The following is a 7932-nucleotide window of genomic DNA, read 5'->3' as shown; positions in this document are numbered from 1 at the left end:
TGGGCCCAGCTCTCTCCTTGGCTCAATTCCTTGATGCAGGGATGTGTCACACTGTTTGAGATGTACTCAAAGCATCCCCTGCTGCCTGAGCTGGGTGTGAAGAAGGGAGAAAGGCCCCTTTGTTGCTGTGTGAGTGAGTTTTGAAGGTGCATGAAAGGAGTAAAAATGAGGATAAATGAATTCTGCCATGAAGGTATATTCAGAAATGAGGATGTCCTTGACCAGAACTAATCCTGCCTGTGTTCTCCAACGTCGTGTGCCTCTCCTCTGTGATTACAGAAAAAATGGTTTCTTCTGGCCAGGGCTTCATGGGATACCCACAGGGATTTGAAGAAGATGCCATGAGAGAGGGTCTGAAAAGTCTAATCTGCATCAGGTAACACCTTTTGATGTCAGGCCTCACTGAGACTCCTTTACTGTGCAGGACTGTGTAGTGTGTGCCTTCCTCAGCTGCTTCTGAAGCTCTTCTGCACCACCATCGGCTCCAGAAGCTCATCCCTTCATTCATTTCTCTGCAAATATCTGGCAGATGCCACCCCTAATAACACTTGTCTTTCACCATGGACAATTGAGGGTGTCTATGATGGTGTTTGTATGCAGGCATCACCTTTTAAAGGTCCAAGGTTGGACGTAAAGTGTTCACATTGATGTGGTGTGTAAAATGTGTTCACATCAACTGCCACACGTTGGGTAAGTTTAAGGACAAACTCAGGATGGAAAGGGTTATATGTTTATAACAGTTTATATGTTTTTATCAGTTGACGGCTTCTTCTGAGCACAAGAATGTTTCTAAATGCAAATTGTTTTCCCTTTAAAAAAAAGGGGGTTATTATTTTTTACAATAACAGAAAAGATTCAGTTCTCCCAGTGATAAAATCATTACAGACATTCAAAACAAAACATGAAGAACATGTTTTCTGATAAAGCGATGCTTTCTTCCCCTCAGCAGAAGTTAGAAGGAAAATAACCACCTTACTAAAAATAAGTGATGACACAGCCCTAATCTGAATCAACTGTATGTACATTGCAGAACAGCAGAACATTAAAGAATAGTGGAAATGGAACTCAAATTTCAGCTTTCAGGAACTGTAAACAGGAAGCAAAAAGCAACAGGATAAAGATGACAGACAACAGAAGAATTCTGCTTCCCTTTAGGAAAGTATTCACAAATGAAGGTATGAAGTGGAAATCTGGAAGGTTTCTCAAAGAAAATGACCTGTGTTGCCTTTTTCTATATATTCTGGTTAAAAGTGCTAATGTTATGTGGTCTGATAGTACCACACTTCAAATAATCTCGTATTGCATCTCAAGGGTCTAGAGAATAATTTGTTGCAAATTGTTGTATTTTACCTTTTTTCTGTTTCTTATTTTTTCCTCTATCCTTGATTTTAATTCTATCAGTAAAGGGGATGTTAGAAGCCATGGGTTCTTACCAGTCCTTCTTAAGGAAGGAATAACAACCCAATGCTTGCTGTATTTAGATGGAGATACTCTGTCTTGGGCTGGAGGAAAGTAAAGTAATATGCAACTCCAGCCCTATTTCTTTGAAAAAGAGAGAATGCAACTCAGTGCATAGAGTTTTAAGGCAAGTTGGTAGGGGTTGGGGCCCTTTCCTACCGCATCACAACTCCATGGTATGGAAACTTCCCTTGCTAACAGAAGAAAGGAACTTCCAGGGCATGAATCATTTCACCATTTGAAATGAGCACGAGGGAGCACAGAATTGTGCACCTTATGAGCTGCAGAAAGTTGCATGTGTGGCTGAGATACAGGTATTTAACATGAAGTGAGATAGATAGAGTCCTTCCAGGAATTTCATGGCTGATTTCAACAGGAGGAGGATTGGTTCCCATCTCATCTTCAGAGATCTGAGTAAAAAGTGACTGAAATTTATGAGTTTGATATGGTTGTACTCTGAAAGACAGAGATTTATTGAGTGAACTGCAAATTCTGAGTGGGATTCCTTTGATGTAATGCAGACACCAAGATATCCCACCTTACCAAGTTGAAATCCCTTAATGGCCACTGAAGAGAAATAGATACTTTCAACATGGTCCCAACAGAAGTCAGGTAAATTCTGTGGTCCGGGTGTTTATGTGTTTTCAATGACCATTGATGGAGCTTAAAATAACTAGGTAAATGCTGGAGATCTACAATGAAGATACTGGAGGTCAGGTGAGTTAAACATACCCCAATATCTCAGAGATCTTCAGTTCTTTAAACTATCAGCCCTCAGCTCCAGACCAGTACTGCTGTTATGCACACGATGGGTTTAGGAAGACATAGTGATTGTGTCACGGGTTTCCCGCTCATCTTTGTCATCTGCTGACTCTTCAAAGGCCCTCTGGAATGCCAGCCTGAGGGTAAACTTGATTCTCCGATCCCTGTAGCTTCCCACCAGGAAGTAAATGATAGGGTTGAGGGTGCTGTTCACACACGACAGCACAAAACCAATCTCTGGGGAGTAAAGAAATTTGTAGCCCAAGAAGTCAAAAAGGATCAGGATACTCAAAGGCACAGCGAAAATGAGGAAGAAGAGAACGGTGAGCATGATGACGGTGAAGAGCCTGCCTGTTCGGAGGTGTTGGGAGCTGCACTTGACTCTAAGGAAGAGGGTAAGGCTGAAGAGCAGCATGAGGGGCGTGCAGAAGATGAAGTCCAAGGCTCCGATGGTGATGAGCAGGATCTGGCAGGTCCCAGCAGAGCGGCGCACGGAACACAAAACATATCCAAGGGTGTTCAACAGCAGGGAGATGCCCCAGAGCAGGCCAGAGATGATGGCAGACAAGTGCTTTGGGCGGTGGCTTCTGCACCAGATGGGACAAAGCACAGACAGGCACCTCTCAATACTGATGGCAGTCAGGAGGTACAAGCCGGTCCCGTACATGAAAAGATCCAGGAAGAGGAATAACCCAAACTGCACCCCCACGTTGAACTGCATCAGGTACTGAACCGTCTCTATGGCGATGCAGAGGAGGTACCCAAAGTCGGCGGCAGCCAGGTTCAGGATATAGACTGTGAAGTGGTTTCTCCGGATGCGGAAGCCAAGGTACCATAGCACCATGCCATTTCCCACCATGCCACAGGCAGCACTGATGAGGCAGAAGCTCTCCATGAACTTGAGGACAGCATACGATGGCTCTGTCTTCCCCACCGCCCCACTCTGATTAGTTCCATGAACCTGGCTGCTTGCAGTTGGAAGGAAGATTGACATGGTTGAAGTACTCATCATGAGGGATTTCAGACAGACCTGTAAGCAGAGAGGAGAGAGGTGGTAACTCTGGTGTGATTTTCCCTCATGGTGACCTGATGGTGTTTCTGGATTTGATTCATCTCTTCGTCGCCAGAGCTTGATTTAGGGAGGGATTGCTGTGTTCGGACTTGGAACATAGAGCTCTAAGGCACTGTTCAAAGCATTGAGCCCAAATTCTATATGACATGTACGAAAAGTTAAACTACACTGTTTGTCCCTTCTCAAAACTCATTTCCTGAGGGCCCTTTTGCAGTCAGTACTGGGAAAAAAATAGCTTAAAAAAGCAATTAAAGCGGAGATGAATCATGTCTGAAAAGTACCTCTTGTGCGAATAAAAAGAGCCAACCAAGTGTTAACAACAACGGGATAGCTGACTTTGCTTACTGTCACTAAGATTAGGTGAGAAATCTTGTCAGAAGGATGTGAAAGTTGTAGGCAATCAGCATACAAGTTTAATCAGCATGAAATCTGATTGAGTTTTGTCCATGCCCAGAAAACATGGTAGGGAGTACTCAAAATAGTTGGGAGGTTTTTATGTCAATGATTGATTTCTAGTTGAATGAGTGTAGTTTAATGTGGTTGGTTTGTTCTCTTGAGCCCTATGTAATTCAATCTGAGGAGTCAGCCCTAAATAACTTCATTTTCAGGGAAAAGCTTTTAAGAACTGCATGTGGGACAAAATGCCCCTCATTGGGGTCAGGTCATTGGAATTATGGCTCAATTATTTCACCTCATTTCCTGGGGTGATTCACCTTGCACCTTCCTGTATGATACTGGGATATGAATGAGAATCTTGAATAAACAGGTTGAAAGATAGATTTCACACCTTTTTTTCTCTAAGGTCAAACACTGTGGTTGTTTTCCTCTCTCCTTATCAGCTATTAGTTTTGACATGGGAAGGTAAAGAAACAACAGCAGGAGATAGTTAATAAGAAGGGAGGAACAAGACAAAATGGGGAGAGCTGGGAAGATGTGACTCATTGAACAGTCCAATCAGCATGAACAGGCTGTTCTACTTCCGTGAAATGCTCTGGTATAGATGGAGACAGACTCCCATAAGCATGCAAAATATGACAGATTGAATCAAAGAAGCGGTAAATGCCCCATCCCTGGCAGTGTTCAAGGCCAGGCTGGATGGAGTTTGGAGCAACCTGCTCTAGCGGAAGGTGCCCCTGCCCATGGCGGTGGATTGGAACTGGATGAGCTTTAAGGTCCCTTCCAACTCAAACCAATCTGTGACTCAGATGATTAAATTAAACGAATTTAATACATGCTGAAAGGGACCATGGAAAACAAACAACACCATCTCCTTCAGCATGGACAGAATGTCTGCTGTAGCATGGTTTCACAACAGGAACATCCCTGGGTTCAAACTCATCTTCTCCTATCTGGGGAGAGCAGTGTACTGCCTGACCAACATCTCTGCAAGGCTACCTCTTCCCTGCACATCTGCAGCAAGCAAATTGGAAAGATACAGCCTTTCGACTTTGTTCACTTCCTCACTACCTGCTTTTGGGGTGGCAGCAGATTAGCAGAACTTGACGCTGTGAGAAGAAAGGAAGACCCAGTGTTTAAGTGGTTTCCTAGCCTCCAGAAGCCCTAGTGTAGTTCTATCTGTGCCACAAGCTATTGGTGTAACCTGAAACAAATTCACAACTGGTTTGAAGAGGACATGAACATTTGAGTGTCACTTAAGCTCTGTTTAAGCCCACTCCAGCTTTCTGATGTGGTCCCCATTTGAGGAATGCAGCTATTCTGCCTCCCTGGTGCAGTCATCTCCAGAAGGATGTTAGACCTGTCCTCCAGTGCATATCTCTCCACTGGGCATTCAGGGAATGACAAATCTAACTGGCTAACTTAAGCTCATCAAGCATATTTCCTAATGTTAAAAGACATGGTTCTGTGCCATTTTCACACCTACATAAAGACTGCCACTAGTGGACACCCTCATTTCTTCTTGTCTCTAAGACAGATTCAAGACATTGAGCCTACTTCCTTGATGAAACTAATGAGTGAAAGTTAGCATCAAACAGCAGCAGACTGAGCCTAAGTGGTCTTTCTCTCTCTTTATATGAAACATCCTTCCTGTGGTTTGCTTGCTGAGTACCATGTTCTTGTAGCAGATGTCAGGCTGAACAACCATAACACCACAAAGACATTTTAGACAACGGACAGAAAGTTTTGCTGTTGTATTTTCTTAGCTGATTTTAAGTCACCATCTAAGACCAAACCTGCTAATCTAGGTTTCTGAATAATGACATCTATTACAGAGGTGCATTTAGAGCAATTCAGTAGCACTTGTTCATGGAAGAAGGTCTCCAGAATGAAGCTCTGGTTACCTTCAAAATGATTAAGACCATTTCTTACCTACAGCAAATTTTTAACCAGAGGAAAATGTTTGATCACCTTTCCTCCTTTTCTTTTATTCCTTCCTTCCTTCCCCTCACCATCACTCCAAAAGCACAACAGAAAGCATCAGATAGAGTGCAATGGCAAAGATACCATCTAGGAATTTCTCACCTTTTTGTGCGTTCCTTGGAATCTCAGTGACTGATCTGCAGCAGCTGTCTGGTGTGGATCCGTTGGGTGAAATTTTCACTTGAATTCTGTCACTTCTGGTCCAGATAAAGTCCTTGTGTCACACGAGTGCTGGGAGAGTTTGAAACTGTTTGAAAAGCCACAGTCTTTACAACGTGACATCTGACAGCCAGCCAATCACTCTGTTGGGGAAATATCTAGTTTGGGGTGTGTGGTCACTTAGATATGAGCAACTTCTCTCTTTCTACAGAACCTGTCAGTGTCATGGCTCCGGAAATGTGTTTTGTTTTCACTACTTCTCCCTTCTTCTGCCAGTCTCACAATGCAAAGAAAGCAAGAATGGTCTGTACAAAATTATACCTTGCCTCAGCACAACTTCTCATTCCCCAAGGACCTATTGGCCCTGCTGAACAGGCCTTAACACACCCAAACAGTGTCCTTATCTAACCCCCAGCCTCTCTCCGTGCAAGTTATCCCTCTACTTAGTCCCTATGGCTTCACGCAACCCTTCCTGGCGCAGGGTCCACACAAACTCATGCCTCATCACCACCTCATATCTCTATCAAAACAACCCCTTGCCAGCATTCACCACTCATCCACTCAACCTCACTCATCTTCTCACCATGCACAGACCCTCCATGTGATGAGCTTCCACTATCCTGGTGTCAGATCCACGTGCCAAAGGAAATGAGTGAAAACAGAGACATTTCTCCTTTCCCGGCAGCATGCACATCTTTATAGGAACTGTTTTGCAACAGGAAATACCAGCAAATATTGATTTGGGCTTGTGCATTAAGTCAATTCTGCCAGTCTGTTTGGCTAGGGAAACAAAAGGAGAGGAGTAGGATGCCAGCCAAATTGCTGTCACGTGTGTCTGTGGGTAGAGAAACTGGCAGATCTGGCCCAAAACAGCTTTGCAGGCCAGATACCTGATGGTTCATCTTTAGCTTCTTTCATTTCATCTCCCAGTCTGTACTGATGGTGGGGATTGCACCTTGGCCTTGCTGAACTTCATGAGGTTCTCAGAAGCCCACTCTTCAAGCCTGTCCGGGTCCCTCTGGACCCCATCCCTCCCCTCAAACATATCAGCTGTACCACTCAGCTTGGTGGCATCTGCACACTTGCTGATGGTGCACTTGATCCCACTGTTTATATCAATGATGCAGATATTAAATAGTATTGGTCTCAGTACAGACCCTTGATGAACACCACTCATTGCTGGTTTCCACTTGGAATCTGAGCCATTGATTGCAACTGTTTGGATGTGGCCTTTGTCTGCACTAAGTAATCATATTCAAAATCTAGATGTCTATTTCAGACCTAATCCCATCCTAAAATTGGGTCTGAGGTAGATCAGGTGAATCAATTCCTGGAGAGATCTATTTCTTTCCATAGGAAAACCTGGAGTGACAAAGACTAAACTCATCTGCCTTCCATACACATAAAACAGGCAACTTCCTCTCTTGGTTTCCCCATTTCTAAAAGAAGGATTTTTTCTTTCCTGATTCTGTAATTTGCTAGCCTTTGCTAAAACGTGCAAGTTTTTGCAAGAGGCTTTTTTCACTGGAGACCAGTGGTGAAATTTCATGCAAAGTAGGACTTTAAGGTTTATCAAGAAGTAACCCAGGCCATCTTCTGTCTCTGTGAAAATCTAACCTAAGCATACTGAGAAAAATGTGCCCTTAAAAAGACAACAGGGATGGGCAACTCTTTACCACCCCCAGGGCACAGTGCCTGTCTCTTTCCTACTTGAAGTATCTCTGATTTTCTGTTCTTAAATCAAGATCTGTGTTTTCTTTTTGGAATACACAAAGATTTAAAAGTACTGGTTTGTTACCCACAAAGCTGTGGCTGCCCCATCCCTGGCAGTGCTCAAGGCCAGGTTGGACACAGGGGCTTGGAGCAAGCTGCTCCAGTGGAAGGTGTCCCTGCCCGTGGCAGGGGTTGGAACTGGATGAGCTTTAAGGCCCCTTCCAACCAAAACCACACCACGATTCTATGCTATCAAGCCAAAGCAGTGGATCTAATGGATCTCTACACTTGGGAAAACCATAAAGCATGGCTTAATGAAGGTCTATGGAAAGGGTTGATTGGACTAAGTCACGTCACATGCTTATGTGGTTTAGCTATTCAGTTAATCC

At 43.9% G+C, this 7932-nt stretch overlaps 1 pseudogene across 1 annotated transcript; it reads right to left on the bottom strand.

Annotated features, from left to right (window-relative positions):
• Positions 1 to 792: 792 nt before the first annotated feature.
• LOC308221987 (proto-oncogene Mas pseudogene) lies at positions 793 to 5823 on the bottom strand (annotated as a pseudogene). Its single transcript, XR_013958981.1, has 2 exons — positions 5774 to 5823; positions 793 to 3250 (listed from the first exon to the last, which is right to left on the bottom strand). The product of XR_013958981.1 is annotated as a proto-oncogene Mas pseudogene (transcript).
• Positions 5824 to 7932: the final 2109 nt, after the last annotated feature.

The sequence above is a fragment of the Psittacula echo genome (genome assembly GCF_963264785.1).
Source record: "Psittacula echo genome assembly, chromosome: 5".
Classification (NCBI taxonomy): domain Eukaryota; kingdom Metazoa; phylum Chordata; class Aves; order Psittaciformes; family Psittacidae; genus Psittacula; species Psittacula echo.
Note: the sequence above shows the minus strand (reverse complement) of the source record. Positions and strands in the feature narration are given on the sequence as shown.